This window comes from Carlito syrichta, unplaced genomic scaffold, assembly GCF_000164805.1.
Source record: "Carlito syrichta isolate Samal-C Ts95f unplaced genomic scaffold, Tarsius_syrichta-2.0.1 Scaffold305306, whole genome shotgun sequence".
NCBI lineage: Eukaryota > Metazoa > Chordata > Mammalia > Primates > Tarsiidae > Carlito > Carlito syrichta.
In genome coordinates this window covers 63,912-91,664 of record NW_007249402.1, presented here as the reverse complement: position 1 = coordinate 91,664, position 27,753 = coordinate 63,912, and positions in this window count along the sequence as shown.

The window sequence follows — 27,753 nt, the reverse complement described above, 5'->3', positions numbered from 1 at the left end:
AAAATCAACTCAAAATGGATCAAAGACCTAAACATAAATCTCAAACTATGAGAATCCTAGAATAAAACATAGGTATCATACTTATGTACATCAGATTGGGCAACAAATTCCTGACCAAGTGCACAAAAACAAATGCCATAAAAGCTAAGATAGACAAGTGGGACCTCATCAAACTAAAAGCTTTTGCATAGCAAAAGAAATCATCAAGAGAGCAGGGAAATAATCTACAAAACAGAAAAAAAAAATATTGGTAAATTATGCATCAACAAAGGTATAACATCCAGGATCTACAAGGCACTCAAAGTGAAAGAAGAAACAAAAACAAAACACTAAAAAGTGGGCAAAGGACATGAACAGGTACTTCTCAAAACATACAAGCAGCCACTAAAAAAATGAAAAAAATGTTCAGCCTCATTAATCATCAGAGAGTTGCAAATCAAAACTACAATCAATGAGATATTGCCTAAATCCTGTAAGGATGGCTATAATTAATAAGTAAAAAAACAACAGATGTTGATGCAGGTTCAGAGAAAAGGGAACATTCTACAATGTTGGTGGGAGTGCAAGTTAGTTTAGCCTCTATAAAAAGCAGTGTGGTGATTTCTAAAGGAACTAAAAATTGATCTTCCATATGATCCAGCAATCCCTCTTCTGGGAATATACCTGGAGGAATACAAATTGTTCTATGAAAAAGAACATCTTTATTGTTGCACTATTCACAATAACAAAAACATGGCACTAAACCTCCTGTATATTGAAAGTGTACAGGATAGTTGTCAGAGTGTACTTGTCAGAGAATTACAAGTCATAAAGAAGAACAAAATCATGGACTTTACAGAATATTGAATAGAATTGGAGATCATCATACTAACTGAATTATCAAAGAAAAAGCAAACTGATATGGAGAAGGGAGCCTCACTCATAAGTGGGACTGGAACATTAGTCACATTAGAACAAAAGAGGAATTGGCAGTCACTGGGCACTAATAAGGGATGGAGGGAATGAGGGAGTATGTGACAACACAAATGTTTTTGGTTTATTACCAGGGGAACTGAGGACCGGTTATAAGACCAAACTTTACCTGCATAAATTATTTATGTAGTTAATCTTCACTTGTACCTCGCATTCATATAATAATATATATATTTTAAGAAGAACAAAGAGAGAATCTCAAAAGCAATGAGAATACAAACAAATAACACATACGGAATCTTCAATAAAGCTAACAGTGCATTTTCCAATAGAAATTTTACAATCCAGGAGACAATGGGATGAAATATATCCAGTATTTGAGGGGGAAAAAAAAAAAAAGCAAACACTTCCAGCCAAGAATAATCTACCTGGCAAATCTGTCTTCCAGAAATGAAAAAGGGATTTAAAAACCTTTCCCAAAGAAATAAAAAATGGAAGGCATTCATAAAAACAGGATTGGTCTTATAAAAAAAATGCTAAAGATAACTACTGAAATTGAGAGAACATGAAATGAATTAATAACATGAAAACTTTGTAAAGTATTGTAACAGTAACTACATAGTCAAATTTGAAATATTATAATGCAAAAATGTTGATGTCTAATTCCCTTGCAACTTTAGAATGAAGATTAGAAGTCAAAACTATTAAAAATAATAATAGCTTCAATAATTTTTGAGGAATATAAAAAGATACAAATAAATATACACAATATAAAAAGAAATAAATGGTGGTATCAAAAGCCTCTAATAGGGAAAAGAGCAGAGTAAAAGCATAGAGTTTTTCAATCAAGCCTAAGTTGTTATCAGCTTTAAATAACCTAATATACAATATTTTATGTAAGTCACTCAGTAACCACAAAGCAAAAACCTACTTTAGATACAAAAAAAATTAAAAGTAAGGAAACAAATCATACCACTAAAAAAGAAAAACACTTAGTCACAAAGGAAGACAGCATAAGACCAAGAACAGATGAAAGAAGGTACAAATCAAGCAGAAAAAAATAAAATGGCACTAGTTAAGTCATTACCTATTGATAATTATTACCTTGACCGTAAATGGGTTATTCTCCAATCAAAAGAGTGACTAAATATATTTTAAAGGCCTAAATATATGCTGCCTACAAAAGACTCACTTCATCTGTAAAAACACACATAGAATGAAAGTGAAGAGATTGAAAAAGATGTAAATAGAAACCAAAAGAAAGCAGTAGTTATATCAAATAAAATAGACTTTAAGTCAAAATCTGTGAAACAAGACGAATAAGGTCATTATATAATGTTTTTTTATCAATAGTTTATAATAATTATAAACATATATGCACTCAATATTGAAACAACAGAATATATAAAGAAAATATTATTAGATCTGAAGAAAAAGTTCAACTGTAAAATAATAGTAGGGGATTTCAATACCACAGGTTCAGTGAAGGACAGATCATTTAGACAGAAAATAATTAAGGAAACTTCAGACTTAAACCACATATTTGATTACATGAACCTAACAGACATATATAGAATGTTCTATCCAACAGCAACAAAATGCACATTCTTCTCAAGCACACGTAAAACATTCTCCAAGACTGGTCATTAATTAGGCCACAAAACAAGGCATAACAAATTTAAGAAGACTGAAATCATATTCATGTATCTTTTGTGACCACAGTATGCAAGTAGAAATCAATAGCAGGAGAAATTATGAACAAAAATTCACAAATACAGGGAAATTATGAAGTATTGTTACTTTTCTAAATCTGTAAATAAAAAAAAAAAGTACACTGGCAGTTTATAGGGATTGCACTGAACCTGTAGACTGCCTTGGGCAGTATGGACATTTTAGTGATATTGATTCCTCTAATTCATGTATATAGAATATTTTTCCATTTGCTTGTGTCACCTTTGATTCCCTTAGCAATGTTTTGTAGTCCCATTACAGATCTTTCACCTCCTTAATTATATGTTTTCCCAGGTATTTTAATTTTTTGTGGTTATTGTAAATGGGCTCTTGATTTGGTTCTTAGCTTAAATACTGTTGGTTTATAGAAATAATACTGATTTTTGAATGTTGATTTTTGTATCCCAAGATTTCACTAAAGTTGCTTATCAGGTATAGGAGTCTTTTACCTGAATCTTTAGGGTTTTCTAGATATAGAATCATATTGTATGTGAAGAGAAATAATTTAACTTTTCTTCTTTCCTATTTGAAAAGAACCTTAATAACCAAATAAATACTAAGCAAAGAGAACACCTTACCTTACCTGACTTCAAACTTGACTACAAGGTTATAGTAGCCAAATATAATAGCACTGGTACAAACATAAATACATAGAACAAAAGACCAGAATAGAAAACAAAGAAATAAAACCACACACCTACAATAAAATGGTCTTCAATAAAACTGACAAAAAATAAATAATGATAAAATGACACTTTTCTTATTGAGTGGTGCTCGGAAAACTGGCTAACCATATTCTGAAGAATAAAACTGGATTCCTACCTCTTCATATACAAAAATTTAACTCAAGATGGATTAAAAACTTAAATATGAGACCTTAAATTACAAAAATTTTAGAAGAAAACATAGGAAATACTCTCCTGGGTATTGGCCTAGGCAAATAATTTATGACTAAGTTCTCAAAAGCAAATACAAGAAAACAAAAATTGGAAATTTGAACCTAATTAAACTAATGAGCAAAAGATAATACCAACAGGATAAACAGACAATATACAGAATGAGAAAAACTATTTGTAAACTATGTATCAAACAGAGGACCAATCTCCAGACTCAATAAGAAATTTAAATGACTAGGAAAAAATAATCCCACTAAAATGTGGGCAAAGGACATGAACAGACACTCCTCAAAAGAAGACACACAAACATATGAACAAATGCTCAACATCACTAATTATTACAGAGAGATGAATCAAAACCGCAATGAGATTCCATCTCACACCAGTCAAAATCATTTTTAAAAAGTCATAACAAAACAGATGTTGGTGAGGTTGCAGAGAAAAGGGAATGCTCATACATTGTTGGTAAGAATATAAGCTAGTTCAGCCCCTGTGAAAAATTATTTGGAGACTTCTCAAAAGATTAAAAGTAAATATAACATTTGACCCAGCAGTCTCACGACTGTGTATATACCCAAAGGAGCATCAATAATTCTACCAAAAAGATACCAGCACTTGTATGTTTATTGCAGCACTGTTCACACTAGCAAAGACACAGAACCAACCTCGGTGAAGATCAACCATAGACTGAATAAAGAAAATGACATACATTATATCATTAAACCATAAAAAGGAACTACTATGAAGCCATAAATTAAAAAAAAAAAAAATCATGTCCTTTGCAACATTGTAGATGTAGTTGGAGGTTATTATTCTCAGCAAATTAGCACAGAAATAGAAAACCAAATATTGCATGTTTTCACTTATGTAGTGGGAGCTAAACACTGGGTAAACATGGACATAAGCATGGGAACAACAAACACTAGAGACCACTAAAGAGAGGAGAAGGGAACGATGATGGAAAAACCACCTATTGGGTATCACAATTTGGGTGATGGGCTCAATAGAACCCCAAACCTCATCATTATTCAATATACCCATGTAACAAGCCTGCAAATGTATCCCTTGAAATCTCTAAAAATTTTTATTTATTTATTTATTTATTTTTTGAGTTGGAGTCTCACTCTGTCACCCAGACTGGAGGGCAGTGGCCGCTCCCGGCCACCGCAGCCTCGACCTGCTGGGCTCCAGCGATCCTTCCGCCTCAGGCAATATTTTTTTTAAAAGAAAAGGGACACAAAAATTAAAATTTAACAGCATGCTATGAAGAATTAATAGGCTCTTGAATAAATTATAAGGGAAATTAAGAATATTTTGAGACAACCACAAATGAAAATACAACATACCAAAACATATGAGATGTACAAAAGTAGTTCTAACAAAGAACTTCTAGTAATAAATACCTATATCAAAAGAAAAAAAACTCAAATAAACAAAGCAGCATTAAACTTCAAGAAAATAGAAAAACAAGAATTCAAGAACTAAGCCCAAAATTAGTAGAAGCAAGGAAATAATATGAAACAGGACAAAAATAAATGCAATGAAATTTAAAAACAACAGAAATTATTAAAGCAACAAAGAGTTTGTTTTTTAAAAGATAAGCCAAATTTTTAAATCTTTAAACTGACCTAGAAGAAAGAAGATTCAAATAAGTATAATCAGAAATAAAAGAGGAGACATTACAACTGATACCACAAAAATACAAAGAATCTTAAGAGACTACAATGAACATCCAAGTCAACAAATTAGATAACATAAAATATATGGATAAGTTATCAGACACATACAATCTTCCAAGACTAAGTCATGAAGAAGAAGAAAATCTGAACATATTAGTAGTAAGTAAGGAGATTAAATAAATAATAAAAGTCTCCCATGGAAGAAAATCTCAGGATTTGATGTTTTCACTGCTGAATTATAAGAAACATATAACAATTGAATAAGAATCCTTCCCAAGCTCTTCCAAAAAATTGAACAGTAGTGAGTACTTCCAAACCTATTTTACAAGGCCATCATTACCTTGATATTAAAGCCAGAGCAGGAGAGTATAAGAAAAGAAAATTATAGAATAATACACCTGATGAATATGTGTGTGCTCTCTTCTTCTCTTTGTAGTTTATTTTTTCTAAAATTTTTATTTATTTTAAAGATGTGGGGTACAATTCAGAATTAGGTATATAAGTGGTAATTGTACAGGTAAAGATAAGGCCTCTCTTTGGCCCCCTTTTCCCCTGGTTTGAGATCAGGTATTCTTATTGATGTTATGTGCTCCATCCCCCAGCTGTGTCCTGCTATGGCCAATCCCTTTCTTATACATTATGGCAAATGTTCAGGGTTCGCTTATGAGTGAGAACATGTGGTACTCAGTTCTTTGTTTCTGTGATAGTTCACTGAGTATTATAGACTCTAAATCCATCCAATTTGCTATGAAGTCCAAATGTTTGTCCTCATTTATGGTTATGCAATATTCCATCATGTATATATGTGCAACATTTTTTTTTTTTAGTTGGAGTCTCACTCTGTCGCCCAGACCAGAGTGCAGTGGCCGCTCCCGGCCACCGCAGCCTCGACCTGCTGGGCTCCGGTGATCCTTCCGCCTCAGCCTTCCCAGTAGCCGGAATTACAGGCGCGCACTTCCACGCCTGGCTGATTTTTTGATTTATTGTAGAGATGAGGTCTCGCTGCCCAGGCGGGTCTCGAACCCGCGGGCTCAGGCAATCCACTCACCTCAGCCTCCCAAAGGCGTGGGATTACAGGCTGAGCCACCGAGCCTGGCTTATGTGCAACATTTTTAAAAATTCAGTCCCGTTTTGAAAGGCAACATATTTGATTCCATGTTTTTGCTATTGTGAAAAGTGTTGAAATAAACATGTGTGTGCAGTTATGTTTTTGGTAGAATGATTTGAGTTGTTCTGGGTAAATTCCCAGTAGGGGGATTGCTGGGTCATAGAGAAGGTCAATTTCTAGATCTTTTAGAAATCACCACACTGTCTTCCATAGTGGTTTAATAGTTTGAATTCCCATAAGCAGTGTAGAAGCATTCTCTTTTCTCTGCATCCTTGCCAGTATCTGTTGGTTTTTGTTTTATTAATGATGGCTATTCTTACTGGGGTGAGGTGGAATCTCAATGTGGTTTTGATTTGCATTTCTCTGAAGTGCCCTCTGAGCCTGAGCACTTTTTCATGTGTCTGTTGACTGCTTGTATATCTTTTGAGAATTACCTATTCACGTCTTTTGCCCATTTTCTATTAAACAACAATACATAAATTCATATGTAAACATAAATCATGAATAGCCCAAACAATCCTCATCAAAAGGAAACAAAGCAGGAGGTATCACACGTCCAGACTTTAAACATTACTGTAAGACTACAATAATCAAAACAGCCTGCTATTGGTACAGGAGCAGGCATATAGACCAATGGAACAGGATTGTGATTCTGGAAGCAAAACCTCAATTTCTTAACCAACTCATCTTCAACAAAGTCTCTGTAAGCAACCACTGGGAGGAGAAGAAAACCTATCCAGTAAATGGTGCTAGGCAAACTGGCTGACCACATGTAGAAGATTGAAACAAGACTACTACCTATTACCATATACAAAAAACAACTCTAAATGGGTTAAAGACTTAAGCATAAAATTTCAAACTATAAGAATATTAGAAAATACAGGAGACACCCTTATGGGAACTGGAATTGGCAATCAATTTCTGATCAAAACTCAAAGTGTCCATGCCATAGGAGATAAGATAGATAAGCGGGACCTCATTACACTAAAAAGCTTCTGCAAAGCAAAAGAAACCATCAAGAGAGTGGGGAGAGAGCCCACAGATTGGGAAAAAGTATTTGCCAACTGTACATTTAACATATGCCTAACATCTAGGATCTACAAAGAATACTTTGTAGTTTCTTCTTCAAGTTCTTATTCTGAGACAGTTAATATGATTGGAAAATGTAGTAATGGAGAAATAAATCTGTGATTTCTAAAATGATATGTCAATAAATATTTATTGGATTAATATTAACTTTATTCTAAACTGCATGAGTTCAAATAAAGCAAGCTGTTCCCTGGTTTATGTTTATATGTTTTGGTGATATGAGAACTTTCTGTAAATTTGGAAAGCAGTTTATTTCAATTATCATCTTTTTTATTATTTTCTTTCCATTATCATTACTTTTTTGTTGTTGTTTCTCTTGATGAAAAGAAGAAAGTCCTCAAAGGGAAATGTTTTCACAATGTGGAAGAGGTCATACAAACAGACAAACAAACAGCAGAAGCTCTAAAAGTCAGAAGCACCGAAATAATAATTCCAGATACACAAGTCTTAAAAAAAAATACTAGTAAATTTAATTCAAGAGCACATTCAAATGATCATTTACCATGATCAAGTAGAATTTATTCCTGAGATGCAAGCTTGTTTCAACATATGCAAATCGATAAATATGATACACAACATTAACAGAATGAAAGACAAAATCATACGTTCATCTCAGTAGGTGCAGAAAAGCTATTTGACAAAACTAAACATTCTTTTATTTTAAAAAATTATCAACAAATAAGGTATAATAGAAATGAAGTTCAGCACAATAGGGCCCATATATGACAAACCAACAGAAGAGATCATACCCTATGGTGAAATGTAATCATTTCTCATAAGGTCAGAAAGAAGAGAAGATTGTCCACTCTTAACACTTCTATTTATTCCAGTTCTAGAAGGTCTACCCAGAGCAATTAGGCAGGAGAATGAACAAAAAGAAACCCAAATTAATAACAAATCAATTGAAGTGTTTCTGTTTGTATATAACATGATTGTATTTTTAGAAAATTTTAACATTTTCATCAAAAACTGCCAGAACTAAATGCATTCAGCAAAGTCAAAGGGTATAAAATCAACATAAAAAATTAGCACAAGTTGTATATACTAACAAGGACCTATCCAAAAAAGAAATCAATAAAATAATTTCAGTTGTAATAGCTAAAATAAAATAAAGTACTTAGAAATAAATTTAACCAAGGAGGTTATATTAGTCAGGGCTCTTCAGAGAGACAATAGGATACAGATAGATAGAGGTAGGTAGATAGGACAAATGATAGATAGATAGATAGATAGATAGATAGATAGATAGATAGATAGATGGATAAAAGAGGAATTGGTCGGGAAATTGATCTATATGATGATAAAGGCTGAGAATTCCTTAATAGACTGTCTGCAACTGAAAATTCAGCAATGCCAATAGTATGGCTTAGTCCAACTCTGAAGGACTCAGAAACAGGGAAGGCAACGTATAACTCTCAGTATTAGGTTGAAGACCTGTCCGTGCACCTGTGAAGCCACTGGTTAAAGTCTCAAAGTCTAAAACCCAAAGTGGGAAAAAGAAGCCCTAACTACAGGAAAGAGTGAGTGAATTCCTTTTATTCTGCCAGTTTGTTCAGCTGATTGGTTAGAGTCCACTCAATTCACCAAACCACATGTCAATCTCCTCCAGCAATATTCTCAAAGACACACTCAGAAATAGTGATTTACCAGCTGTCTAGGCATCACTTAATCCAGTCAAGTTGACATCTAAAATAACCATCACATAGGTGAAAGATCTGTACACTAAATACTATGCAACATTGATAAAAAAATTTAATGAAGATACAAATAAGTGGAAAGATATTATGCCCAAAAATTCAAATAACCAATATTGTTAAAATGCTCATACTACCAAATGCTATCTACAGATTCAATTCAATTCCATCAAAATTTCAATTACCTTTTTTTACAGAATTAGAAAAAAAAAAACTCTGAAATTCAGATGAAGTTACAAAAGTCTCCAAATAATCAAACCATTCTGTAGCAAGGTGAACAAAGCCAGTGACATCACACTACCTTGTTACAAAACCCACTATAAGGAATAGAAATCAAAAAAGCATGGTACTGGCATAAAAATGAATAAATAGTTCAATGAAAGAGAATAGAAAGCCAGGAAATAAATGGATACATTTATGGTTAAGCTTAGAAGCTTCTACACCGCAAAGGAAAAATCCAACACAGTAAATAAACAACTCATGTAATGGGAGAAAATATTTGCACATCATACATCTCATAAGGGACTAAAATTCAACATATATAAGAAAATCAAACAACTCAATAGTGAGAAAACAAATGGCCCATTAAAATGGGTACAGCATCTAAACAAACATTTCTTAAAAGAATACATACCAGCCAGGCTCGGTGGCTCAGCCTATAATCCCGGTGTTTTGGGAGGCCGAGGTGAGTGGATGGCCTGAGCCCGCGAGTTCGAGACCCGCCTGGGCAACTTGGCGAGACCTCATCTCTACAATAAATCAAAAATTAGCCGGGCGTGGTAGTGCGCCTGTAGTTCCAGCTACTTGGAAGGCTGAGGTGGAAGGATCGCCGGAGCCCAGCAGGTCGAGGCTGCGGTGGCCGGGAGCGGCCACTGCCCTCCAGTCTGGGTGACAGAGTGAGACTCCAACTCAAAAAAAAAAAAAAAAAAAAAAGAATACATATCAATGGCCAACAGATATTTTTAAAATGCTCGGGGAGTTTTGGTAAGACCTCCACGGCACAGGTGGGACTGTGAGATTCTCCAAAAGTGAGTTCACAAAAAGACTCTGGCTTTCCTTCCCCCACCACCCCGCCCACTGCCAGCCTCACCGAGACCTAGAGACCCTCGGTCCCACGCACGGTGGCTCCCGTGGCCCCTCTGCCACTGCTGCTCCACCCCAGGCGGGCCTGGGCCCTGGCCGCATGGAGCTCCCAGCTCCCTCCCTGGCTACACCGTCTCACCCAGTCCCAAACCGCCCACCACCACCGGTGGAGGCCCTCAGTACCGCCTTGCGGGGATCTGGGTCCCCTTGCTGGCTACACTGATCTGCCGGGCACTCAGCGGCTGCCAGCTCCCTCGTGGCTGGGCGCCCAGCCGGGTCTCAGGCCATTGCAGCCTGCGGAGGCCCTCCGGTCCCACCCCTCGGAACGACAGGATGCATCCCGTCCTGGGGCACCCCACCAGGCCCAAGGCTGCCGCTGCCCACGCAGGCCCCCGACCCCCACGCCTTGCAACTCTGCATTGCCACCTGGGTGCTCAAAGTCACAGCCAGTGCTCACCTCTCGAAGCTCCTGTCCCCGCCCAGGCCCACCACAAGCCACCGCTGTCCAGGGAGGCTCTAGGCACCTGCCCCTCAGAGACACCAGCGCCCTTCCTGGCTGAAATGCTCTGCGTGGGTCCAAAGCCGCTGCCGCCGCCCACCCCCTGCCCTTTGGAGCTCTGGGTCCCCACTCTGGTTGAGGCACCCATCCCCATCTCAAGCCGCCGTTGCTCAGCGTGACCGTGGTGTCCGCCCCTCGGAGCAGCGAGTTCCATCCATTCCTGGGGTGCCCCACCAGGTCCAAGGCTGCCACTACCGACGCAAGGCCCCAGCGCCCACGCCTTGGAACTCGGTGCTGCTGCCCAGGATGGGGTGACCAAAGCGGCAGCCGGTGCTCGCCCCTCGGAGTCCCAGGTTCCTGTCCTGGGTTCTAGGTCCCCGCCCAGTCCCACCTCAAGCCACTGCTGCCCAGAGAGGCTCTAGGTGCCCACCCCTCAGAGACACCAGCTCCATTCCTGGCTGAAGTGTCCTGTGAGGTGAGGGGTCCAAAGCTGCTGCCGCCACCTGCCACCTACCCTTTGGAGTGCTGGGTCCCCGGCCTGGTTGAAGCGCCCAACCCCATCTCCAGCGGCCATTGCTCAGGGTGGCCTGGTGCCCACACCTTGGAGCTGTGGGATCCATCCCTTCCTGGGGCGCCCCACCAGGCCCAAAGCTGCCATTGCGCATGCAGGCCCCCCAGCGCCCGTGCCTCGGAACTCTGCACCCCCACCCGGGTGGAGCACCCAGCCCCGCCTTGAGTCGTTGCCCCCACGGAAGTCCCCGATGCCCATGCCTCAGAGCTCTGGACCCCTGCCTGGACTGAAGCACCTAGCCCCATCTCGAGTTGCCACCCCTGCAGAGGCCCCTGGTATCCGTGCCCGGGTGCCTTGGAACTATCCAGGCACTTGGGCGCTCCAGGTCCCCACCCTGGCTGAAGTACCCAACGCCACCTTGAGCTGCCGCTGTCTGAAGAGTCCCTACGTGCCTGACACTCAGAGCTACAGACTTCCCTCCTGACTGAAGCGCTCCACCAAACCCCAAGCCTCCACCGCACAGGGAGGTCCAAGGCTTCTTCCCCATGGAGCTCTGGGTTTCCTTGGTGGCCACACCACCCCACCTCTAGCCACTCTGACCACTATGCTGACCAGCAATGCCCAGCAGTCTCTCACTTCACTTCCCCCAACTCTCCCCTTACTACAGCAGGACCAGAGAACAGCTGGAGCCCTGTGACCAGACAGAGACCTGCAGTGACTCACCCACCCAGCTCTGCCTAACCTCCAACTTGGGAGCTAAGACCTCATGGTTGTGTAAGGGAACAGTACATCTTGAGGTTGTCCAGCTTGTGTGTCTGTATGATGATATGTCCTAGCTTGTTCTTGACACTGTTTTTTGTTTGTTTGTTTTTATTTTTGTTTTCTCTTACTCTTATCTGTCTTCAAGTCTATCTTCATTTACTAGTGGGTACCTCTGTTTGTTCTCCCTTTTACTCTCCTGTCTCCACCTTCCACTTCCCCATCTCCTTGTTCCAATTCTTTCCCTTTTCTTACATCATTTTACTTCCTGGGAGCAAACCAATACCTCCACTTCATGAACAGACTACAAGGCAGTGGGAAGCAGGACCCAGCATATCCATACACCTGTCAGTGGATATTGGGATCTGTAGATAAGTTTTGAATCACAGCTACCCCCTCAAATAAATCTCAAAGCTGCAAAAGGTTTAACCCTCAACCTATAGTCCAGCCTCAGAATTGAACAAAGCCAGAAGATTCACATCAGGAAGAATAGGAGATTGAGCAAACAGAAGCAAAAAACAACACCGCCACCCCTGAACAACATATTTAAAGAAGGCAGAGGGAGGAAAAAAATAAAAAGGAAAAAGTGGGGAGACAAATCTACACAAATGAAGAAAAACCAAAAGAAGAATATAGATCTCACACAGACCCCTGGGAGATCAGAAATTGAGAAAACAGACTTCGGCATGCAAACAATGAAGAGCTCCTGGAATGACTGGTCACATACTACAAACCCAGACATCAAGATATTAATAGAGAGAATAAAAAGAATGGGGGAGAGACAAGAGGAAAATAGGAAAGAGTTGATAAATGAGATAATAGCTGTAAAGAATACTGTGATTGAAATAAATAACAAACTAATAAGCATGGAAAGCTGACTTAGCCAAGCAGAAGAAAGAATCTCAGAACTTGTCAAAATATAGAACTAAACCAAACCATCAAAAACATAGAAAGGAAGGTTAAAAAGACAGAACAAAACCTTCAAGAGATGGGCGATTACTTCAAGAGAATGAACCTAAGAGTAATTGACCTTCCTGAGGCAGAAAGAGAGACAGAGACCACCCTGGAGCACACATTCCACAAAATTATTCAAGAACACTTCCCTCACCTCATCAGTGATGCGAAAATTCAAACACAAGAGATTCAGAGAATCCTGGCAAGACAACAAATGAGAAGACCAACTCCTAGGCACATAACAATCTGCCTGAACAAAGTAGGTATAAAAGAAAAAATCCTAAAAGCAGCAAGAGGAAAAAGTCAGACCAGGGAAGACCAATCAGAATAGCAGCAGATTTACCTATAGAAAAACTTCAGGCTAGGAGAGCTTGAAACCCAATATTTGACATTCACAAAAATAAACAATTTCAACCAAGAATAACCTAAGCTAAGCTTCATCTGTGAGGGAGAATTAAAATCTTTCCCAGATATCCAATTCCTAAGAACTTATGCTGTCTCCAGACCACCACTACAAGAAACTTTTAAGTAAGTATTAAACACAGAAGAAAAGGGAAAAAGAACAACAATGTCCTTCACAAGAGCACAGGAAAAAGATTGAAAACACACATGAATGAACCCGAAAAAACAAAAGAAAGACAACAAACAAATAAGTACAACAACAACTCTACAAGAACATCATGACTGAAATAAACCCTCAGATTTCAATAATCAACCTGAATGTGAATGTACTAAATGCACCACTAAAAAGATACAGAATGGCAAAAATGGATGAAATATCAAGAGGCAACAATATATTGTCTCCAAGAGACTCATCTCACCAGAAAGAATACTCATAGACTCAAAGTAAGAGGATGGGAAACAATTTTTCAGGTGAATGGAACACAAAAGAAAGCTGGAGTTGCAACCTTAATCTCAGGCAAAATACCCTTTAAACTATCAAAAATCAAAAAAAAGATGAAGAAGGCCACTATATAATGATAAATGGTTCAATCTATCAACAAGAAATATCCATCCTAAACATATATGCACCTAATATAGGAGCGCCAATGTTTGTAAAGCAGCTTCTAAACAAACTTTAAAAAAAGATTGACTCTAACACTATCATAGCAGGGGACTTTAATACCCATTCACAACCCTGGACAGATCATCAAGACAAAAAATTAGCAAGGACGTCTAGAACCTCAATGAGACTCGTGAACAAATGGACTTAAATTGATACAGAACACTCCACCCAAAGACCACAGAATATAGCCTCTACTCACCACCACGTGGAACATACTCCAAGATGGACCACATCATTGGCCATAAATCAAATATAAACACATTTCATAAGATTGAAATCTTGCCACGCACCTTTTCAGACCACAGTGGAATAAAAATAAATATCAGTGCCGGGCTCAGTGGCTCAGCCTGTAATCACGTGCCTTTGGGAGACTGAGGTGAGTGAATTGCCTGAACCCACGGGTTTGAGATCCACCAGGGCAACTTGGCGAGACCTCATCTCTATAGTAAAAATCAAAAAATTAGTCAGGTGTGGTAGCGCACGCCTGTAGTTCCAGCTACTTGGAAGGCTGAGGCAGAAGGATCACCAGAGCACAGCAGGTGGAGGATGCAGTGGCCAGGAGTGTGCCACTGCCCTCCAGCCTGGGTGACAGAGTGAGATTCCAACTCAATAAATAAATAAATAAATATCAACACCAACAAAATTTTCCCCAAAGCCACAAAGACATGGTCACTAAACAGCATGATGCTGAACAATGACTGGGTCAGCACTGAAGTCAAAGAATAAATTGAAAGATTCCTGGAAACAAGTGAAAATGAAGTAACATCCTACCAAAACCTCTGGGATGCCATGAAATCAGTTTTAAGGAGAGAATTTATATCTCTCTGAGCACATATCAAGAAAAAAAGATCACAAGTGGAGAGTCTAACATACCACCCAAGGGAGCTGGAAAAAGAAGACCACCAAAATCCCAACTTTAGCAGAAGAATCGAAATCACACAAATAAAACACATATACAGGACATAGAAGATAAAAATATTATAGAAAATATCAACAAAACAAAAAGCTGGTTCTTTGAAAGAATTAGCCAGACTGACCAAGAAAAAGAGAGAAAGAGCCCAAATAAGCACAATCAGAAATATAAAAGATCAAATCACAACTTGCCCCGAAGAAATACAAAAGATTATCAGAGATTACTATGTACACCTGTATGGAAACAAACTTGATAACCCAGATGAAATAGAAGACTTTCTGACATCACAAAACGTAGCCAGGTTGAAACAAGAAGACATTGAAATAATGAATAGACCAATAACAATCCGGGAAATTGACTCTGCCATACGAAAACTACCTACAAAAAAAAAAAGCCCTGGACCAGATGTATTTCCAGCAGAATTCTACAAAACATACAAGAAAGACATAATACTATTCTTATTGAAAATATTCCAGGCAATTGAGAAAGATGGAATTCTCCCCAAATCATTTTGCAAAGCCAACATTATACTGATACCCAAACCGGGTAAAGAAGCAACAAAGAAAGAGAACTACAGGTCAGTATCCCTTATGAACATAGACGCAAAAATCCTCAACAAAATTCTAGCAAATTGGATCCCAAAGTACATCTAAAAAATCATCCAACATGACCAAGTAGGCTTCATTCTCTAGGATGACAAGACCATAAGCATAATTGAATATGTCAACAGATGTAAAAACAAGAACCATGTGATTATCTCATTAGATGCAGAAAAAGCTTTTGATAAAATTCAGCATCCCTTCTTGATAAAAACCCTCAAACACCTAGGCATAGAAGGAACATACCTCAAAATAGTAAGTGCCATCCATGACAAACCCACAGCTAACATATTGCTAAATGGACAGAAACTAGAAACATTTCCCCTGAAAACTGGAACAAGACAAAGCTGCCCACTCTCATCCCTTTTGTTCAATATTATGTTGGAAGTCCTAGCCCAGGCAATTAGACAAGAGAAGGAAATCAGGGGTATCCAAAGAGGTTAAGAGAAAGTCAAGTTATCCGTCTTTGCTGATGATATGATCTCTGTCTTGAAAATCCGAGAGAATCTGTCAAAAACCTACTGACATTGATAAAAGACTTTGGCAAAGTCTCAGAGTACAAAATAAGCATACAAAAGTCAGTTGCATTCCTATATAACAACAACAAGCAGACAGAGACCCAAATAAAAAGCACAACCCCGTTCACAATAGCCACAAAAACTGAAACACCTTCACATCTTCTTAACCAGAGAAGTGAAAGACCTTTACAATGAGAATTACAAAACACTGCTCGAAGAAATCCAAAAAGACACAAACAAATGGAAAAATATACCATGCTCATGGATAGGAAGAACCAACATGGTTAAGATGTCCATCCTACCAAAGGCATTCTACAGATTCAATGCAATACCCATTAAGTTACCAACATCATTCTTCTCAGATCTGGAAACAACAATACAGATTCGTATGGAAACATAAACGACCATGAATAGCCAAAACAATCTTTGGCAAGAGAAACAAAGCAGGAGTTATCACACTCGACTTCAAACTCTCCTATAAAGCTACAGTAATCAAAACAGCTTGGTATTGGTATAAAAACAGGCACATAGACCAATAGAACAGGAGAGAGATTCCAGAAGCAAAGCCTCAATTCCTCAACCAACTCATCTTTAATAAAGCCTCCAACAAAAACTACTGGGAAAAGGAGAACCTATTCAGTAAAGAGTGCTGGGAAAACTGGCTGACCACATGCAGAAGACTGAAACAGGACCCCCTACCTATCACCATACACAAAATTTAACTCTAAATGGTTCAAAGATCTAAACATAAAACCTCAAACTATAAGAACCTTAGAAAATGCAGGAGACACCCTTATGGAAATTGGAACTGGCAACAAATTCCTATCCAGAACCCTAAAGGCCAATACCTTAAGAAATAAGATAGACAAGGGGAACCTTATCACATTAACGAGCTTCTGCAAAGCAAAAGAACCCATCAAGAGAACAGCGAGACAACTCACAGAATGGGAAAAAAATATTTGTCAACTGTATATCTGACAAAGGCCTAACATCTAGGATCTACCAGGAACTCAAGCTCAGCAAAGGGAAAAAAAAACAAACATCACCTTTAAAAAGTGGGCAAAAGACATGAGTAGACACTTCTCAAAAGAAGATATACGGGCATTCAACAGACACATGAAAAAGTGCTCAGCCTCACTCATCATCAGATAAATGCAAATCAAAACCACATTGAGATACCACCTAATCCCTGTAAGAATGGCCATCATTAAAAAAACAAACAACAACAGATGCTGGTGAGGATGTGGAGAAAAAGGAACACTTCTACACTGCTTGTGGGAGTGCAAACTTGGGCAACCTCTCTGGAAAACAGTCTGGAGATTTCTGAAAGAACTAGAAATTGAATAGTTCTAGCAATTCCCCTATTGAGAATATACACAGAGGAACTCAAATTATTTTATGAAAAAGACACCTGCACACGTATGTTTGTTACAGCTCTATTCACAATAACAAAAACATGGAACCAACCATGTTGCCCATGGATACTGGACTGGATTAAAAAATGTGGTACATATATACAATGGAATATTATGCAGCCATAAAGAAGGACAAATATGTAGACTTTGCAGCAAATTGGATGAATTTGGAGTCTATCACACTGTGATTTAGCACAGAAACAAAGAACTGAGTTCCATATGTTCTCACTCATAAGGTGACCTTGAACCATGATGGTGGGAATGTAAATTAATATAATTGTTATGGAAACTTGTATGGATAATTCTCAAAAAAATTTTAAAAAATATTAGAATGACCATTGGATCCAGCAATCCCATTACTGGGTATATATACAAAGAAAATGAAATCAGTATATTTCAACATACTGATTTCATGAACAAATGTTTCACTTTCTCCATATCATCTCTAGTACTTCTTATCTTTTATCTTTTTGATATAAATCATTTTATATATATAATGAATTATATATATATGCATATATATGTGTGTGTATATATATATATATATATATAAAATAGATTACTATTCAACCTTTATAATGAAGGAAATCCTGTAATTTGCTACAATATAAATAAACCTGAGGACATTATGTTCAGTGATATTAACCATGCACAGAATGACAAATACATTATATCACTTAAATATTGAATATTAAAAAGCGAATTCATAGAAACAGAGAGTAAAATGGATATTCAGAGGCTGGGGAGACATTGATCAAAACAAAATTTCATTAAATGGCAAGAATAATTTCAACTACATGATGACTATAGGTAATAACAATATATTTTATACTTAAATATTTGTAAGAGTGTAGGTTTTAGGTGTTGTTACCATAAAAAATAATAAGTGTTTGAGCTAATGCACATGTTAATTAACTTGACTTAGTCATTTAATAATGTATATATATAGCAAAGCATGATGTTTTATACCATAAACATATGCAATGTTTGTCAATTTACAAAGAAATAAAAGGAAACATCACTAAAATCTAAAATCTCTATGGACATTAAAAACCAAATAAAGGAATATGATACTAAGAACTACTCTATGCCCTCAAATTTTTTAACTCAGAAGTAATAGACTAATTTCTTTACCCCTACATGCTGCCAAAATTCATAAAAGAAGAAATAAACATTTCATAAGCTTACATATATACTAAAGATTTTGAAATAATAATTAATAACACATAAAGCACTAGGCCCAAATAGATTTACTATTGAAAAAATTATCTGAGTTTTCTATAATTTCTTTCAAAGGATAAATAAATTATTTCTGAGAGATTACTGTCTAACTCATTCTGAGGCTAAAATTACCTTAATACCAAGCCAGATCAATATATTATAATAAAGGAAAACTACAGGCCACTTTCTCTCCTGAACATAGATGCAAAAATTATCAATAAAATGTTAGAAAAATAAATACAACAATGTACATAAAAATTATACACTATGGTCAAATGAGATTTAGTGCAGGTATACAAACCTGGTTCAACACTCAAAGATCAATTATATAATCCATCACAACAGACTAAAGAAAAAAAACCTACTTGATTATGTCAAGAGATCTAGAATAAGTATTTGACAAAAGAGCACTCATTACTGATTTAAAAAAAAAACTATTAGAAAACTAAAAATAGAGGAAAACCTCATTAATTTGGTAATATCTACAAAATAACCTATAGTTAACATTATGCTTATTAATGAGAAAATAGAAGCTTTTCCAATAAAATCAGGTAAAAAGCAAAAGTGTCCACTATCATCACTTCTTTCCTATATCATTCTGGAATTTCTAGTTAGTGCAATAATATAAGAAAAGTATATAAAAGGTATAAATATTAGGGAAAAGAAAATAAAACTTTATTTGTTCTCAGACTACATGGATATGTAAAAACATTTTTTGAACAAAAACAAAAACTTTTGTAACTAAGAGGTAATTATATCAGTGTGGCAGGTTACAAGGTTAATATATAAATTTCAATCTCAGCAAGTTATTTTGTGGATATTGACAAACTGATTCTAATGTTCATAAAGAGAAGCAAAAGACTGAAAATAGCCAACAAATTATTGGCAAAAAAACAGAATTTGAGAAACAACACTACTCAATGTCAAAATTTACTATAAAGCTACAGTAAATAAGACAGGTATTTAAGGAAGAACTGATGAAGAGGTCAATGAAACAGAATAGAAGGTCCAGAAATGCACTCACATAAATATGGTCAATTTATCTTTGACAAAGAAGTAAGGCAATATAATATAGCAAAGATAGTGTTTTCAACAATGGTGCTGAAACAAGACACTCGCATACAAAAAAAAAAACCAAAACAAACAAACAAAAAACAACACCTCTAGATTTACACTTTAAACTCTTCACAAAATTAATTCAAAATGAATCATAGACTTAAATAAAAATGGAAATTTATAAAACCCTAGAAGATAATGTAGGAGAAAACCTACATGATCATTGGATGACAATTACTTCTTATATATGACACCAAAAGCATATGCCATGAACAAAATGCTGGATAAGGTGGACAAAATTAAAAATGAAAATTTCTGCTCTGTGAAAGATAATAGTCAAAAGAATGAGAAGAGAAGCTACTAATTAGGAGACAAAGTTTTCAAAAGACATATCTGATTTTAAAAAAACTTATCAAAATATGAAAATAACTTTAAATATTCAACAATAAAAAAAACTTGATTAAAAAATGGGCCAAAGACCTTTTCAAACACCTCATCAAAGACTATATAGTAATAACAAATAAGCATATGAAAAGATGTTCCATAAGATATTATCAGGGAAATGCATATTAAATCAGCAATGAGATACCATTAAATATATATTAGAATGACCAAAGTCCAGAATACTTTTATACTTATCTTGAATCAGTTATTGAAGGAGCAGGTTACTAAAACAGTACAAATTCTTCAGTCTCTCGTTTCCTCTCTGACTATGTGATGTCTTTACACAAGCTATCCCTCCTTCGGCTATTAGTTAAAGCTTCATGAGGCACTCACCAGATGTAGCTGCCGGATCTTGAACTGTCCTGCCACAAGAATCATGAGCCAAATAAGCTTATTTTCTTTATTAATTACTCAGCAACACTAAATAGACTAAAACAACAACCAAGATGTCTTTCAGTGGGAGCATGCATAAATAAACTGTAATACATCCAGACAATAAAATATTTGAACACTAAAAAGAAATGAAACCGGGTTTGGTGGCTCAGCCTGTAGTCCCGCGCTTTGGGAGGCTGAGGTGAGTGGATTGCCTGAGCCCGCGGGATTGCGACCCACCTGGACAACTTGGCGAGACCTCATCTCTACAATAAATCAAAAAATTAGCCAGGCGTGGTAGCGCGCACCTGTAGTTCCAGCGCCTTAGAAGGCTGAGGCAGAAGGATCACTGGAGCCCAGCAAGTCGAGGCTGAGGTGGCCGGGAGCCGCCACTGCTCTGCAGTCTGGGTGACGGAGTGAGACTCCAACTCAAAAAAAAAAGAAAGAAATGAGTTATCAAGCTATGAAAAGATATAGAGGAAACTTAAATGCTTATTACTAAATTTAACAAGCTAGTTTGAAAAAAACTGCTTAGTGTATTTTCTTTTTCTTTCTTTCTTTCTTTCCTTTCTTTCTTTCTTTCTTTCTTTCTTTCTTTTTCTTTTTCTTTCTTTCTCTTTCTTTTCCTTCCTTCCTTCCTTCCTTCCTTCCTTCCTTCCTTCCTTCCTTCCTTCCTTCCTTCTTTCTTTCTTTCTTTCTTTCTTTCTTTCTTTCTTTCTTTCTTTCTTTCTTTCTTTCTTTTTGTTGTAATCTCACTCTACCACCCAGACTGGAGTGCAGTGGCACACTCATGGCTACTCCAGCTCAGACCTGCTGGGCATGTGCCACCCTGCCTGGCTAATTTTTGATTTATTGTAGAGACAAGGTCTCACCAAGTTATCCAGGCAGGTATTTGGTATTGAACTCTCAGACTCAGGCCATCCACTTGCCTTGGCCTCCCAAAGTGCTGGGATTACAGGCTCAGCCACCAAGCCTGGCCAGTGTATGCTTTCCTTTTTTTTTTAGAATTACAGATATTTATTTATTTATATTTTTGTTAACTTTTAATTTTTTTATTCTAAAATTGGGGGTACAATTCAGGGTTTGGTATACAAATATTTATTGTGCAGGTACCCTTGTTGATGAGGTATGTTTCCCCTTCACCAGGCAAATTTCCACTACTGCCAATTCCACTTCCCCGTCCAACACCCCCAGTTTCTTACCACTGTCAATCCTTCTCTTATAGTATTATAATAATTGTTCAAGGTCCACTTATGAGTGAGAACATGTGATACTCAGTTTTTGTGTGCTTTCAAACATATGACATCTAGAAAAGACAAAACAGTGAAGACAAAAATCAGTGGTTTCCAGGGGTTAGGAGAGAGGGAGAAATGAATAGACAGATCGCATAGGATTTCTGGAGCATTGAACTTATTCTGTATGAATTGTAATAATGGATAAAATAATTGCACATTTGTTCAGACTCATAAATATATTACACTAAGATGAACCCTAATGTAATATGGACTTTGGATGGTAATAATGTGTCAATGTAAGTTTATGTGTTATAACAAATGTACTACTCTAGTGGATTATTTAATAATGGTGAAGACTATGCAGGTTTGTTCGTGGTGGGACAGGTAGCATATTGGAAATCTCTGCATATTCTTTTCAGTTTCACTGTTAACCTAAAACTGCTCTAAAAATAGACCATTGGTACGGTGGCTCAAGCCTATAGCCCCAGCACTTTAGGAGGCTGAGGCTAGAGGATTGCCATGGGTTCAAGACTAACCTGGACAACACGATGAGACTTCACCTCTGTAATAAATAAAAAAATTAGTCAGGTGCAGTAGTGTGCACCTGCAGTTCTGGCTACATGGAGGCGAAAGGATCACCTGAGCCCAGCAGGTCAAGGCTGCAGTGGCCATGAGCATGCCACTGCACTCTAGCCTGAGCAAAAGAGTGAGACTCCAACTAAAAAAAAAAAAAGAAAGAAAAATCTCCATTTTCAAAAAGGTAACTATGTCACAGTTAGTTTATCAGAAACATTTTACACTACTTAAATAATTTGAATTGATTTTAAGCCTATGACCTAGAAGAAAGAACCAATTTAAAGAGTAAAAATGTATTTACATTAATTAGTTAATAATCAGCATTTTAATCTGTAGCATTGGGAAAGACTGTGGGCCTTAGAATCACATACATTTGTGTTTGAATTTGTCTATGCCATTTGACTTTTAAGTCTATGGGCAAAGATTTATCTTTTCTGGCCATCAGTTTGCTCACACATAATAAGAGGGTCAATACAGTTCCTCAGAATTTTGAGGAATATACAATGAGATGAAAAGAGCAACCAACAAAACTGCAAGCTCAAAATAAGCATTAATATATATTAATTATCTGCTAACTATGTCTCCAAAATCTAACGAAGGGCTGAAATTATTATTTCAAATTGCATTTTTGAAATTTAGATTTTAAAATCTCTCTTCCTAGTTGGAAAGTTTTCAAAACTCATAGATAACTATAAAAGAAAAATCTTTATCCAGCATCGTTAGAGGATAAAGTGTATACTTGAATTTTTTTTTTAACTGAAATTAATTGAAAGTCATCTAACTTACTCAGTGAAAATTTTTAACTGAAGATATTTCAAGATCTTCTAATAGCCACTGTGGAGGCTAAAATAACTCTCTCTTGGGTAGTAACCCTCCATGTTGGCTTCGAATTAATGTCAGTTCTGAGAAGGTCTCTAAGATTTATGGTTTATATATTGTTTCTTGTGTAAGAGCATGTATTTACCATAAATTCTGCCCATATGGTAAAAAACTTTGATGTTATTGTACTTCAGTTGTCCAGTACATCCTTTCTGAATTATCCATTTTCTTATATCTTTTGGATATAAGCTCTGGGTCCAGGGGTAATGATGTGGGGATTCACCATCTTGTCTTACTGAAATCTAAGACATAGTCATGGCTTCTGTTAGTAAGTGCCTGTAAATGTTTCTTCCAGAGAAAGTGGGTGTGTCAGTTTCCTTTTTTGGTCTCTCACCCTCCTCAGCCAGTATTGGTAGCTTTGCACAGAATTGCCCACTGTGAAACAGACACTGACTGATAATCTGTTCATTATTTATTTATTTATTTTTTAGTTTTAGCTTTTAGATAACATTTGAAGAGAGTCTAATATAAATATAAAACTGTGTTTCTCTGAGGATTGTTCATAACAAGTTGAAAGGCAAAACAAAATTCTCCATATGTACAAGACTTCAAGAATTCACTGAGAATTCAATAATAATAATATATATTTGTGAATTTTAGTTTGATTGTAAGTGTAAAAAGAAAAAGAAGGTTGTGAAAAATAATATCAGTCTTAAAGAATGTGGTAACTGTTCAAGAATTAAAAATAAGATGAATTTTTCATTACTTTTCAAGATGTAAGCAAAATTAATAAAGCCTCAAAATCTGCTGAGTTACAAAGCAGAAAGTATCAAAAGTTCTGAGAAATGACATGTGAATGAGTTAACTAGGTAACCTCTAGAATGCCTAGGTTGTAACTTCCTTACATATATTTTGTTTCCTTGTAGATGACAAGTTTCTTATTTACCCACATTCTGTTCAACATCTATATTATGGCCAGCCCTTTCCTAGAAGACTTTTATATTCTTCTTGCTTTACATGTGTGTAATTAAAGATGTTTTTATAATCATGACACTTTCAATGTGACTGAATTGGATTTCAAGTCTTTCCCCCTCCCCCGAAGACTATAGGTAAATAAAATCTGAGTGCAGTCATTTAGTTTAATTGTCTTCTAAAGTTACACTTGAACTCTGTTTTCACTTTGGTTTCTACCACTGAGCTCCATTTCTTTGGAAATTTTTTATTAAGTCAAATCACTATTAATGTGATTTTAGAAATAGTTCTATATAGCAAAATAACATTGAAAGTATCATAAATACTGCACACAAATATAATAGCAGATTTACCTCTTTAATTTACATGAATTAAAATCAAGTAGGTAATTTGGAGGAGTAAAGCCAAGAAATAGCAACATTGTTTTGCATTATTTTTTAAATGTTCTGTTTCTTTATATTTAAATTCAATTATCAGTGTTAGTGTGCAAATATGATTATCTATTTTGTAGTAGCTACATGTAACCATTCAGATGTAAGGATTTATTTTTTGACTACACAGGGTATATATCATTTTCTCAAATACAACTCTCATTTTCAAATTTATATTAAAATGCTTCCTTCAGTAGACCACTGTGTGATTTTCAAACATCTTATATTTAATTTTTTGTTTCCTAGCTTCCAGATTTTCTTTCTAAACTCATAATTTTTATGAATGATGAACTTTGTTGCCCACTACGAGTATATTATTTCATGTATATTAGTTCAAGTTATCTACATCAATTTCTACTCATTACTTCAGCATTCTAACTAATAAAATGCAGAACATGCTTGATATTGTTTTCATTACTATCATTTAGCATATAAACAATATAAAATTTATAATTTTATACAGCCAAGTCAAAAACAGAAAGAGAACCCCCAGTAGAATAGACTGAAAGCCTAGAAGAAGGATTATCTAAATCCTTCTACAGACGCATCAGTAGAATTGACGAAGAGTTAGAATGTGAGGAACCTTGACATTAAAAGAAATACAAAGCATTATTCCAGATATAGAAAGGGACGCATGCAAAGGAATAGAAGCATGCAGTGACATGCGTGTTTAAGAAACAGTAAACCGCCGTGTCTCTGGAATGGAGAGAAAAAAAATGAATAATATGGGCTGACGGGCATTAATATCTGGAAACATTTGTATCCCTACTTAGGCATATAGATTCATCCTGACATAAGGGGGAAAACAACTGTGAGTTGGAGATGACCTTGACAGAATATCATCTCACAAAGATCACCCAGGTGGTGATATCATCTGTCCAAAGTTGCATGGAGGGGCAAGGAGAAAAAGAATCAGTTTATAAAATGAGTATAAAAATCTCAGGAAAAAAAATACATCTGAAATATGCAAGAAAGAGAAGAATAATATGTAAATTATTGTTTGGAGTGGAATCGTCAACTTTTGATGATTACTTGTATAAGAATGATTGGGAACGTAAGAGTGAAAAAGTCTAGGAATCCAGATGATAGACTTGAGAAACTGGGTGGCTTTTCTGGAAATTAACTGAGACAGGGTATCCTGGTAAAGAAGTGTTCTGGTGGAAAGAGTGAACATATTGGAATACAGGTTCCTGGGGGAAAGTTCAAAAGGAGATATTCAAAAGATTAGAATTGATATATCAATTTAGAAATGGCCACTATGTATCTAGTTGTTAAACCTTTACTGTTCATGGGATAATATAAGTGGAATCTGCGGTATTAGAAGTGAAAGGCCATGGATGTAGCGCTAGAAAGGGATTAGGGGACAAACAACCTCTCCACATTTGAACAGTAATATGAAAAAGAAAAGCCCATGAAGAAAATTGAAAATGGATATCCAGGGATTTATGAAAGAATCATAATAGAATGATGCCAATTTGTTATGTTTTTTAACCTTTATAACAATTACATTGTTCTTGATGACTAAGATCATTAGTCTAATAACTGTAATTAGTTATAATTATGCAAAATGGGAATGTAATTTAATGTGTTCTCTATTTACGGTTCTCAATAGATCTCATTAACAGTGTTTTTGAACAAAGTGTTTGTCTTCATTTTTAGATTATCTCTAACATCCTTCCAGCGATATACCTAAGATGCACATGAACCCATGCTATATTAAGAATCATAGGTCGAATCCTGGAAATGCAAGTGGAAATGCAAGGAGAACAAAGGTGTCATCTAGGACCACTTGCACAAAATTCTACACATGATACTTCTGAAAAAAATCCATGGGGCTTTTTAAGCCTAATACTCACTTCACAGATAAGTAGATCAAAGCCCAGAAGTGGTAATTCAAAAAGTTCAAAAGTATATTTAGTGTCTAAGTTTGGACTACAACAGAGATGCACTTATTTCCTATTTTATTAACCATATTTTTCCCAATATTATGCTACCTCCTCTTAGGAAATTAGGAATATTTTTGAACTAATAGGTCTTAAGTGATGACAGTAGATATGTGCCTCTTATGTATATCATAAGTTTACATTATGCCAAGTATCCATTTTTTGTGCTTATTTAATATGTTGTTTCAGTATTATATAACATGGATGACTAATCTTTTGAAATAATATGCTGGTCTCTCTAGTCATCAATAATTGTCAGACTGAGCACTATTTTTTAAGCACCTTAGGTATAATACTATTGCAAAAATATGGTCAACATTCTGCTCCTGTTTTCCTGTTTGTATTTTATGTGTGTCTATATTTCTAAGCATACAGAGAACATCAACCTTAGTACCATACAGGAATGAGGGTGTTAACTAGGACCACTTGCATTCTGCCATCTATTTCTTCACATTAGTGCCTTAATTAACATGCAGACACACTGTTCATTTCTCATTTTATGTATTCTTTTCAAAGTGTAGTAAATTTTGTTCTTTGGTTGTATGACTATGTATAAATTAGATCATATAATATCTGAATACTAGAGATTACTAAGAGCACCTAATATGACTGAAAATATCTTTAGTTGTTTTCTATGATTGTTGTTTGAGTTATGTCTTTTACGATACACAAGATCAGTTACATCAATTCTGAAGGATGATATGTCTTTAAAAATCATGCTGTGATATTTTTGTTTTAAATGCTAGAAATGACACAAAATATTTTTAGCATAAATTCCTTTTTCAAACTATTAGAAAGATTGTTGATCAAATTTCATGATCCTTAACACATGGTTAACCAGTAATTATTGATAGAAGAAAATAAACCTAAATATATAAAAGTGAATCTTGTTAGAAAATGTGAATAGTATAATAAAAAGCAGAAATTTTTCAGTCACCTATTTCTCACTCAACTATATACATTCTAATAGCGGAAAGTTCAGGATAGATGAATTTCTTTTAAAGATACAATTTGGATTTAAAAAAATAAGGTAACTGTAAAAGTTCACGCAAACGTGAAGATGTATAAAATCACAAAAGTAGACATCAGTCTGCTTGAACATTTCTCTGTTATAAAAATCAGTGTATTCAAGTATATTTACTTTAAAAATCAAAACAGGATGCATGATTCTTGCACTTAAGTTGAAAATATTTTTATAAACTGCGTTTTATATATATATATATATATATATATATATATTTTTTTTTTTTTTTTTTTT